The following is a 12,707-nucleotide window of genomic DNA, read 5'->3' as shown; positions in this document are numbered from 1 at the left end:
TATGGCCTGATGTTTGTATCCCCTCCAAATCCATATGTTGAAATCCTAATATCCAATGTGACGGTACTTTGAAGTGGGGCCTTTGGAAGGTGATTAGGTCATAAGGGTGGAACCCTCATGAGTGGGATTAGTGCTCTTATAAGAGTCCCCAGAGAGATCCTTTGCCCCTTCCACAGTCTGAGGACACAGCAGGAAGATGACTCTGAGAAAGTGGCTTTCATTAAGCTCCAAATCTGCAAGTGCATTGATCTCGGACTTCCCAGCTTCCAGGATTGTGAAAAATAAATTTATTTTGTTTATAAGCTACCCAGTTTGTGATATATTTGTTACAACAGCCTGAATGGACTGAAACAATATTGGCTTTTAATCTGACTGGGAAGAAAAACCATTGGAGGGATTTGAGCATAAAAGTGACTTGATTTGACTCAGGTACTAATCTAATAACTCTGGGTGCTATGGTAAGAACATGGGCAAGGGTACAGATTGGGAGAATAGTTAGAAATATATGGAAGTAATCCAACTGAGATTTGATAGAGAATTGGACCTGGTGGTAGAGTAGGGCTGGTACCCTTTTACTACCCCACACCTACCACCTCTGGCAACTACTAATTTGTTTTTTGTATCTATAAGCTTGCTTGCTTGTTTGTTTTCTTTTCTTTTTTCTTTTATTGACATATTAAAGATAAGAGAGATCATAAAATATTTGTCTTTCCCTGTCTGAGATTTCACTTAGCATAATGCCATCAAGTCCATCCAATGTGGTTGCAAATGGTAAGATTTCTTTCATTTTCATGGCGGAATAATATTCCTGTGTGTGTGTGTACTACAATTTCTGTATTCACCCATCCATTAATGGTCATTTAGATCATTGCCATCCATTGACTATTTAAATAATGCTGCAATAAGCACTGGAATGCACATGTCTTTTCAAGTTAGTGTTTTTGTTTTATTGGATAAATACTCAGAGTGGAATTGCTGGATCATATTGTAGTTCCATTTTTAATTTTTTGAGGAAAATCCATACTGTTCTCTATAGTGGCTGACCAATTTATGTTCCCATCAACAGTGCACAAGGGTTCCCATTTTACTATATCCTAGCCAACTCTCATTATTTTCTTGTCTTTTTAGATCAACCATTCTAACAGATGCCGGGTGATATCTCACGTAGATTTGATTTTAATTTCCCCAGTGATTAATAATGTTGAACATCATTTCATGTTGTTGGCCATGTCCTCATCTTCTATTCAAATATACTATCCATTTTCTTTTTCTTTTTTAAAATTTTTTTCCATTTTCTTTTTTTAAAAAGATTATTTATATATTTACTCATGAGAGACACACAGAGAGAGAGAGAGGCAGAAACACAGGCAGAGGGAGAAGCAGGCTTCATGCAGAGAGCCCAATGTGGGACTTGATCCCAGGACCTTGGGATCACAACCTGAGCCAAAGGCAGATGCTCAACCACTGAGCCACGGAGGTGCCCCTCAACTAGTCATTTTCTGTTCATTTTTTTTTTTTTTGCTATGGAGTTATCTGAGTTCTTTATATATTTTGAATATTAGTTCTCAGATTTGTAAATGTTTTCTATTTAGTGGGTCACCTTTTCATTTTGTTGATTTTTTTTTTTTTTACCATATAAGCTTTTTTACTTTGATGTAGTTCCACTTGTTTATTTTTGTTTCTTTGCTTCTATTTTTGGTATTAGATTCAAAAAATCATTACCAAGACTTATGTCAAGGAGAATTACCACCTATGTTTTCTTATAGGGGTTTTATAGTTTCGAGTATTATGTTGAAGTCTTTAATTCTTTTTGAGTTAACTTTTGGCTTTGGTGTGAAATGGTCAAATTTTATTATTTTGCAAGGAGCTGTCCAGGTTTTCCAACAGTATTTGTTGAAGATCTTGCTCTTTACCCATTGTATACTCTCAACACCTTTATCATAAATTAATTGGCCATATATGTATGGGTTCATTTCTGGGCTCTATTCTGTTCCATTGATCATGTGTCTGTTTCTATGCCAATATCATACTGTTTTTTTTTTTTACTTTGTTTAAGGTTTTATTTATTTATTCATGAAAGACAAAGAGAGAGGCAGAGACATAGGCAGACAGAGAAGCAGGGTCTATGCAGGAAGCCTGATGGGGGACTTGCCAGGGAATTGAGCCAAAGACAGATGTTCAACTGCTAAGCCACCCAGCCATCCCATTGTTTTAATTACTATAGGTTTGTAATATAGTTCAAAATCAGACAGTGTGATGCCTCTAGCTTTGTTCTTCTTTCTCAAGATTGTTTTGACTATTTGGGTTCTTTTCTGATTCCATACAAATTTTTGGATTATTTGTTTTATTTCTGTGGAAAATTCCACTGGAATTTTTATAAGAATTGCATTGAATCTGTAGATTGCTTTGAGTAAGTATGGCCATTATAATAATATTAATTTTTCTAATCTGTGAACATGAAATACATTTCCAATTTTGGAGTCTTCTTCAATTTCTTTTATTACTGTCTTATAGTTTTCAATACACAAACCTTTTACTTCCGTGGTTAAATCTATTCCTAGATATTTTATTCTTTCTGATACAAGCACAAATGGAATTATTTAATTAATTCCCCTTTCTGGTATGTCACTCTTAGTTCTAAAAACTCAACAGATTTTTTTTTGTATTGATTTTATTCTAGGCCATTTTACTAAATTTGTTTATTAGTTCTAGTTTTTGATGGAGTTCTTAGGGTTTGTCATCTGCAAATAATGACAGTTTTGATTCTCCGTTCTAATCTGGATGCAATCAATCTATCTACCTATCTGTCATCTATCATCTATCTATCTGATTGATGTGACTAGGACTTTCATTACTATTTAAATAAAAGTGACAAGAGTGTGCATCCTTGTGTTTTTGATCATGTCTTATACTCTGATATCAAAACTAGGCAAGGATACCACAAGACAAAGAAATTACAAGCCAATATCACTGATGAATGTAGATGGAAAAATTCTCAACAAACTGTTTTCAAACCAAATTCAACAGTACATTAAAAGAATCATACACCATGATCAAATGGAACATATTCCAGAAATGCAAGAATGGTTCAACATCCACAAGTCAGTTAATGTGATACACCACATTAACAAAATGAAGAACAAAAATCATTATCATCTCAGTAGATGCAGAGAAAGCATTTGACAAACTTCAACAACCATTTAGGATAAAAATGGGTATGGGGAAATGGACCTTAACATAATAAAGGCCATAAATGAGAATTCCACAGCTTATATCATACTCTATGGTGAGAACTATAGTAAATTGCTTGATTGGCAGAGAAAAGCTAGGTTCTAATGAGCAAGTTTCAGGGTTATCCTTAGCTAGGACCATATACTACTTTCAAAAGAACAGAATATATGTATAATTGGAGTTTTGTCTTTAGCATAATACGGACATCTGTCTTAACAACTCTCTAAGGTGTTCTAGAATTCAAACTTATAGTTCCTATTTTTTTAAGTCATTTACATTCATTAATTCCCATTTAAACTATGGCTATGTATTTTGTAGGATGATGGCCACAGATTTAATTTTTCTCAGAAACATGTAACATTACTTTTTTTTATGTCTTAGTAAGATAATGAGTTTTTTTTCATCAGGCAAGGAAGGAATATATTTGAAAAATCATAATCACAAATCCTGAAGGAATGTGAAATACCTTAGGAGTTTTTAAGTGGAAAATATTCTTAAAATTCTGTTTGGAAAGATATTTATGTCAAATTTTTACACCAGCATGAAATATTTATACATCTATACACATGAAGTGTGTACATAGTGTATTTATAAAATACATAAACAATGTGTCCTGTAACATGAGTGGTCTTCTGTTGTTCATGGTATCCTGGAGGCAAACTTTAAAGGTGTACCACCCAACCACCAGAGGGACTACGGAACTCACGAAAAGTCAATTGGGTTATGAAACACTCTTTATTCTCAAGGAGACTAAAAACATGAGGAATTTTATTATCGACTATAACCATGACAGTGCTTATATTTTTATTTTTCAGTTTTGAAGTACTAGAGATGTCTGAAGTTTAACTACTATACCTCTTCCCATGGAGAAGTAGCCAAAATTATGCTAGTCAGTTTCTTGGAAAAGAAGGGTACGTCTTAAAGAGCCAGCAAAAGATCTATATGGTGTAAACAGAGGTTTGCAGCAAGGATTAGATTGAGCAAATTCCAGGTTGTACACAGTGTAGAGAAATACTCATTGAACTGAAAAACTTCATTCCTTGAGTATGACATCTTTGAGATAAAAAATTCACAATTGCATTCCAGGTGCTACAGTGACAAATGGAGCAGTCAGGGAGGCTCACCATAGCCTCTGACCAAATAACAAAGCACCAAACTCATTTCACAGATGTTGAAATTATAGAAACAAAGCATTTTTTGTATTCTTTTCACCAAAATTTGTGACAACAAATCAAGTTGCAAAGACATCCTGTATTTCCCCTTTGTTTCTTAATGTGTCATGTGTTCAGTGGACTTATCACTAGAGGAAGTAGAACAAATACACACGGTTCATATCATCTCATAAAAGGGTATTCTTTGAATTTTCAGGAAAAAATCAAAGTGACAGATTTTTTACAATATGTACTAAACCTGGTAGCTGTAATTTCTACTCTAGCTCAGAAAGAGCTGGTGGTGCACCTGCCTGGTCCAAGATATAAAATTAATATCTATAGGCACATCAGCTAATTTTTATAATCAAATACTGTGGTGCTTAATGATTTCTCATCTTCTCAGTCTTATGGAGGGAAGTTCACTTCTCTATAATTTCCCTCAATTCAATCAGTCCTTTTATATTATATTATATTATACTATATTATATTATACTATATTATATTATATTATATTATATTATATTATATTATATTATATTATATATTATATTACATTATATTATATTGTATTATATATTATATTATATATTATAATATATTTAATATCTGCCCCTGGTAACACTCCATTCCAGGTAGTTTCTGTATTGAAATGTTTCCATTTAGCTGTGTTTAATCAAAACTAACTCTGATGGCCACAGAACAATAGCAGCAGTAGAAATAAGACAGTAACAGAGAGTGTGATATTAGGAAGATACTGTGGTGCCTCTGGGAAGCTGAGGACAGAAATGCTTATCAGGAATAGACTCTAAAGAAGATCTGGAGACCTACTAGACACCCTGGGGTAGATATTTTGGCTTTCAATTATTTCAACTTTTCTTTTGCCACTTGTATCAACTGCCTGTTTTTTTTTTTTTTTCCTTTTCCTTACTTGGCACTCTACAAGGTCATCATCTACAATCATTTACATGTTCAGCTAAAGGTGCCAAGAAGAAAACCATCATCTGTTTCTCACTAATGTTTCCTAACTTTCCAGGAAAGGTCACTAATTTGCTCCTCTTGGGCAAGATTGTCCCACAATGGCCACATTGTCCTAACTTGGTGATCTCTATGACAACTATGTAAGGAGAAACAGTTGAAGTACCTAGAACACTAGTGGTTTTTGGGAGATATGACAATGAACATCTAGAACAACTGGAATGTCACTTAGAATTCAATATATTTGCAACAACTGAGAAATATTTTGAGTCCATTACCCTGTAATAAGAACATCTTTATCCACTGTATCATTTGACTGCATATGATGAAATGTCCCTAAGCCTAAAGGCTTACAGATTTCTGAGTTTACCCCTACCTGTGAAATTTGAGAGACAAAGAGTGTCAAAAGTTGAACTGTGTCTCCTCCAAAATTCATACATTGAAGTTCTAAAGCCCAGTACCTCAGAATGTTACTGTATTTGGAAATCCACCGTTGAAGATGCAATCAAATGAGATGAGGCTATGACAGTTTTATGTGTCAACTTGCCTGGATTAAGCAATCTCCAGATATCAGGTTAAACATTATTTATGGGGGTGTCTATGAGGGTGTTTCTGGAAGAGAGTAACATTTGAATCAACAGACTAAATAAAGGGCATTGCCATCCCTCATGTGATTGGACATAATCTCATCCACTGAGGGCCTGAATGGGTCAAAAAGTGAAGGAAAGGAGGATCTTAGTATTCTTCATTCTCAGAGCTTCTGATTTGGACCGGAATTTACATCATTGGCTCTTTGGCTCTCAGACCTTTGATCTATACCATCAGCTTTCCTGTCTACGACTTGCAAACAGCAGATAATCATCTTCCATAATTGCATGATCCAATACCTTAAAATAGCTCTGTCTCTCTCTTTCACTGTACACACACACACACACACACACACACACACACACATATCCAAATATGGATATATTTGTCTCCTATTGATACTGTCTCTTGGAATAATCCTGACCAATTCACAGGGCATACTTGAATATGGCCAGCCCCTAACCCAATGTGATTGGTGTTGTTAAAAAAAGAGGTAATCTGGAGACAGACATGCTTTTAGAGCAGATGATGGGAGAAACATAGAGAGAAGACAGCCACCTACAAGTCAAGGAGTAGAGCCTTCCTTCACAAATCTCAGAAGGAATTGGTATTTCCAATATCTTGACCTTGGACTTCTAGCCTCCAGAACTCTGAGACAGCACACTTCTGTGGTCTAAGCACCTACTTTTGTTGTACTTTGTTACAGCAGCCATCCTAAACTAAAACAAACGGTTCTTTTAAATTTCACATCATTGCCATTTCTTTCAGTACAGGTTGGTCATAGTCTTACAAAAATATATTTGGCTTATTATCAACTTTCTCCTAATCAGTTTCATGAACTAATTATGATACACAAAGTTCTTTCTATTTTGTTGTCTTTCATCCATGCCAGTTTCTATGGAATTGGTTACAAGGTGTTGTGAGTCTGTCTTACATAAAAAGTCATATATTCGGTGTCTTCCTCTGAACCATTTTTTCCATTTGAAAGTATTTACTATGCATCATCTGAATCCATTTATTGCCAGGAGGTTTAATTTTAATCAATCCTTATGACTTGAAGTATTTCTCAAGTTTTTCTTTTATGGCTTCTAGTGGGAAAACTGGCTTCTTCCTGTTCAGTAAGAACCAAGTTTCTAGACTCCTTTTATTCTCCTTTAATCATATTTGTGAGTTTGGCTTCCTTTTTTTCACCGAGACCACCTCTTTCATGGGCTATCTTGCAAAAAGCAAATAATAGTAAACAGCACATGCTATCACTTTTTATTTTTCTAAATTCTTCTGGTAAAATAGTAAGCCCATTAGATGCTCTATCTCTCTGTCTCTCTTTCTCTCTATGCGTCAAGTTACTGTGACTTAATGTTTTACCAAATGTTTGCACTGATGCCAATAATTATCCTTTCAGCCTTCAATAGCAAGGTTGATTCATCTGCCACCTGATTCTCAAGACAATACTACATGTTTTAGGTAGAGTGTAAATTTAATGCCCCATTTCCCATTCTAATTTGTATATAAGACAGGGTAAGCTACTGAGAAGTAAATGAATTATAATCAGAAAAAAGGTTTTTTTTTGTTTGTTTTTTGGTGGGTTTTTTTTGTTTTGTTTTTGTTTTTGTTTTTGTTTTATTTTCCTATTGTTCAACTTGGAAAGTGAGTGAGCTGGGTTACTCATACTAGCTGTCCTTGACTGAGACTCAGAATCATGGAACAGGAACAGATGGAATGATTCCATTATAGCTTGCAGAGGAGAGAGAGAATACTGGTTGGTCTTTCATAATAATTACGATTGGCTTGAAAGTACGACATCATTTGCCTTTAAAATTCTTTGACCAGAAGAGGTCACATGGCCCCAGTCAACTAGAAAAGTCCCAATATATGTACTCCTACTATCAGTGTTAATGGAAGGATGAATCGGAATATTTGACAAATAAGAACAGTGTGGGGAATGATGATATTAGCCCTACTTCTTAAAGCAAGTGGGGCTTATTGGACCAAGAAACTTCACAAATAAATAGAATCCCATTGTAATCATTGTCTTCTATTTCCAAATTCTTTGTTTTTTATTCTCATCACTTAAAAAAAAAATCTTAGATTACATCATCCTGAGGTATTCTTGGGGATGAAACAAAGAAATAGAGACTAACAGATAATATAAGGGAGCAGAATAAACTCTGACAGCACGGTATATATTTTTTTTAATTTTTTGTTTAAATATTTTATTTATTTGACACAGAGAGAGAGATCAAGAAAGCACAAGCATGGGGAGCTGCAGGCTCCCTGCCCTAACACAGAGCTTGATCCCAGGACCCTGGCATCATGACCTGAGCCAAAGGCAGATGCTTAACCAACTGAGCCACCCAGGCACCCCTGACAATATAGTATCTTCATCAGGACAATAGATAAATATGTGGATCCCAAAAAAGGATTGAATTCCTACATTGTGCATGATACTTCACTAATCACTTTCATTATGATAATAATAGTTAATTCTTATAAAGTAACATAAAGAAAAATACCTGTGTATAAGCAGCTATGCAATTTAACTTCTTCAAAGTAAATTATCTTTTCCAGATACAATGATGACTGAAGACAGAGTCAGATGTAATTCGTTTATATAGATGGTTGAAATAATAGCACAGAACATGCAAGTGTCTGGCTCACACAACACATAGGCTTGAGGCAAATATAGGCACGCCATTTCCTCCCACATCTCCTAGCATGTAAGGTGACCCTGACTCCTTCTTTTTTTTTTTTTTTTTTTTTTTTCCTGACTCCTTCTATGAGAAGTGTCTTAGCAGAAAGTTCCAGGCCTAAGGGTCCTAACCATGATGAATGCATTCTCTCCAGATACAGATTTCTTCTCCCTCTCTAGCTTGCCTAGTGAGCTGAGGACTGTCCTTGATGGGGGTGTTAATAGGCCTCTCTAGCCTGCGGGCAATTTTGTCTTTTCATAGTCAATAGACTCTAAAAATTTTGAAAAGAAAACATAGCCTGAAACTCATTTTAAAAGTGTACTGACTTTTCTCTGTCTGTGAGCAGCCTTCATCTTGAGAATAAATTCTTTTTTTTTTTTCCATTATACATTTCCACACCACTCTCTTGTGCTGGTAACTTATTAGTTTCTTTATTTCTTTTTTCTTATTGGCAGTTTCCCTTCTACTTTTATACCTCTTCTATCTTAAAATAGCCTCTTACCTTCTTAGATCTTGTCTCCCTTCTGGTAATGCTTTCCTCTTTCTTCTTTGACTGCTGACCTCCTTGAACATATGGTTCACACTGACAGTCTTAATTCCCTAAATACTACATTACCTATCTATTAACTCTTAAAACTCTGTCCTTTGACCTTGCAACTGTCCTGAAAATATTAGTGATCTCTTTTATCCTTTTACCAAATACTTATTGAACGCCTTGATGCACCTTCTCTGTTACAATCAGGGCTTTATAGTTGTGAATCAGACAGCCACAGCACTGGCTCCTATAGTTGGTTACATAAATATGTAAATACAAATTGCAATTAGTACTTGAACTGTTTTTACTCACAGCATATCAGACCCCAAATGAGGTTTTTTTCCTCCTCACACCAAATACTTGGGGTCTTTTGCAATACCACTTCTCCCAACTTTCTGACACAAACTAGATACCTAATAACTTGGTTCATTTCTGATACTGTTTACACTTACTTGGCATCAGATCCTGCACATTGAAAGGCTCAATCCAACAAGACTGTCCCCACTTTAGATGCCAATCTCAAGTCCCAGGTGACTTCTGCTTCTGGCCAGATTGGCCATAGATCAGGAATTCCTATAAATACTTCCTCAGTTTTGATAATTTACTAGAACAGCTTATAAGGAAAACATTTTATTTTTGCTCACTGGTTTATTATAAAGCATAGGAGTTAAGAGGTAGCCAAACAGAAAAGATACACTGGGCAAGGTATGGTGTGTGTGTGTGTGTGTGTGTGTGTGTGTGTGTGTGCGTGTGAGCATGTAGAGCTTCCGTGCTCTCTCTGGGCAAGCAACCTTCTCAGTACCTCAATGTGCTCACCAACCCAGAAGCTCTCTGGATTCTGTTGTTCAAGAATTTTTATAGACCTTAATTTCTAGTTCTTCCTCTGCCTGGAGGTCAGAAGTGGGGATGAAAGTTCAAATCCTTTAATCACTCAGTCTTTCTTGTGAACATCCCAATCCTGAGGTTTTGAGGGGGCTCCTGAAAAGATACTTCACTGGAACAAAATATGCTTCTATTACCCCATCACTCAGGAAATTGCAAGGGATTTGAGAGGTCTATATCAGGATCAATGGACAAAGATCCAGTGTCTTTCTATGACCACAGTACTGTTAAAACACGTGTTAACTTTTGCCTCCAGGCCAAATCTAGACTGCTTTTGTAAATAAAGGTTTATTTTATTGGCTCTCAACCAGGGGTAATTTTGCTCCTGCAGGGACATTTGGCAGTACATTTTTTATTATCACAACCTGAGGATATTGTTGGCACCTACTGAGTATCATAGGGAAGCTCCTAAACACCCTACAATACACAGGACAGTCTCTACAACAAAGAATCATTCAGCCTAAAATGTCAAAAATTGAGAGATTCATTATGCTTATTCTACACAATGATGCCCATCCACTTACCTATTTTTTTTTTTTTTTTGCCTGAGTTTGTGCTACTTTGGCAGAATTGAGTAGCTGTGACAGACACTTATAGCTTGCAAAGCCCAAAATATTTATTCCTTCACCCTTTACAGGAAATAATGTATTGGTATCTGATATAAGCTAAATTGAAGGGAACAATAAGAGGTAGCAAAAAGTCAGGAGTAAATTGAAAGGTGTGATGATTGAGGAATACTTCTGTGATTAAATGCAAATTAAAGACTGGATAGATAAATACATGTTGATTAGAGGAAGAGAGGAACGAAGAATATTCCAGCACTAGAAAAGCTGGTGACAGACTTAAGGCAGAAAAAAAAAAAAAAAAAAAAAAAAAAAAGAAAAGAAAAACGACCTATCCCATAAGGTGAATATGGCTGCAGGGTGAGAGAGAGGCACAGCGGTGAGAAGAAACTAGAAAAGCAAGTAGGAGGCAGTCACAGAAATCATGTGAAGGCATTTGGGATTTTTAAGTGTAATGAGAATCCATTGGGTTTTAAGTAGCATAGTGATATAATGGACTTTTACTTAAAAAAGAGCAGACTGATATCTGTATAAATGGCATCACTTAGCAAAGAAAGATTAATGTAATTATCCATTTGGGATAGGAAAATATTCATCTGCAAATAACAAGGGATATTGGAACACCAAAGAATTGTCAAGAAAGGTTTGAGGAGGGAAGGTTCTGGTAGAACTATGAAGCATCTTTAATATTTGGCTATGAAGCTGTGGTTTTATCTTATCATCACTAAGCAGCCATCTTTGAAGAGAGGGAGTGTGCGGACTCTAAAAACCCCGAGGATGCCTAGAGTTAGTGATGGTGAGCAGAAAAGACCAGAGAGACTGGAGCAATTCATATGGAAAAACAAAAACAAAAACAAAAAGCCAATCTCAGGATTCTGATAATCCCAGCAGGCATGAAGAAGGAAGAAATTTTTTGAGAGATATGAAATTGGCCACTCGCTAGAGAGTGGCCCATTGGTTGGTTTCATTGGTGACAGAGGACAAAGAAACAGAACAAAGAACAGGGGCAAAACTGGGAGGTAAGTGGCCCAGGCTTAGATATTAATTCTATTCCAGAAAATCCCCACCTTTTCCAATAATCACCTAAAAGCAATCTTTCACATTTTGCCCCTGCCGTATTTCATAGATATTTACAATGCCTCCTTTGGATGTAATACTTGAATACCTCTCTATTTGAAAGTCAAAGAAGAGAAAACACTACATTTAAAAAAATAAAATAAATAAGAGCATTTCATACTATAAAACTAAATTGCACATACCAGTTTTTAGGTAAGAGTCTTAAAAATCTTCCAGGGACTCCTAAGAAAACTCTGCCTGTGAACCACGTAATAACCCTTAGGTATGCAATTTGTAAATGAAGTTTTTCCAGAATTGGAAGTTTACAAACAATCTATTTGATATTACTGACTAGCTCTTATTCTCCTGTAAAGATAGATGTGTTGGTCTTGTGTGAGGGAAACTCTAACTTCCTTGGCTTAGTAAATACTTTGGTTGTCAGAAAATCTCTGGCCTCATTAACAGAATGGAGTCTCCCCATGCCATGAATTCCCCAAGTCACACTGGCTGAATAGAACACTCTATCCTAATTTTTTTTTCCTTCAATTTTAAAAGTTTCCTCTGGCTGTCCAAAGGTTTGCAAGCTTTGAAGTGTCTCCTGATGCCCCGGACTTTGTTGTAAAATTCTCCTGGAAATAACCAAGACAAAAGTGATAGCAAGTGAAAGTCTGTGAGGCTATGAGACAAAAGTGGGGGTGCTTGGGAAAGAAGGCCTCTGTTAATTCTCTTCCTCTGTGTGGACTGCTTGGAAGGTCTAGAAGCCCCTCAGACATGCATTAAATTTACTTTGACCTAGATCTACCTTACCAGAGACTTTTCGTAAGAGAGAAAATCCAAATTTCCCTCTTTTTTTCCCTCTTGTTTCTTTTTCTCTTACAGTCTCTTACACACACACACACACACACACACACACCATTTGATCTTTCATGCACTTTTCAAGTACACATTCACAGAACTTGAGTTTTCTTTCTCCATGTAAAATTCTTATAAATGCTTATTTTTCTTTTTTTCTTACAAAATTAATTCATGACTATTG

This window comes from Canis lupus, chromosome 3 (genome assembly GCF_011100685.1).
Source record: "Canis lupus familiaris isolate Mischka breed German Shepherd chromosome 3, alternate assembly UU_Cfam_GSD_1.0, whole genome shotgun sequence".
Classification (NCBI taxonomy): domain Eukaryota; kingdom Metazoa; phylum Chordata; class Mammalia; order Carnivora; family Canidae; genus Canis; species Canis lupus.
This window is presented reverse-complemented; position numbering follows the sequence as displayed.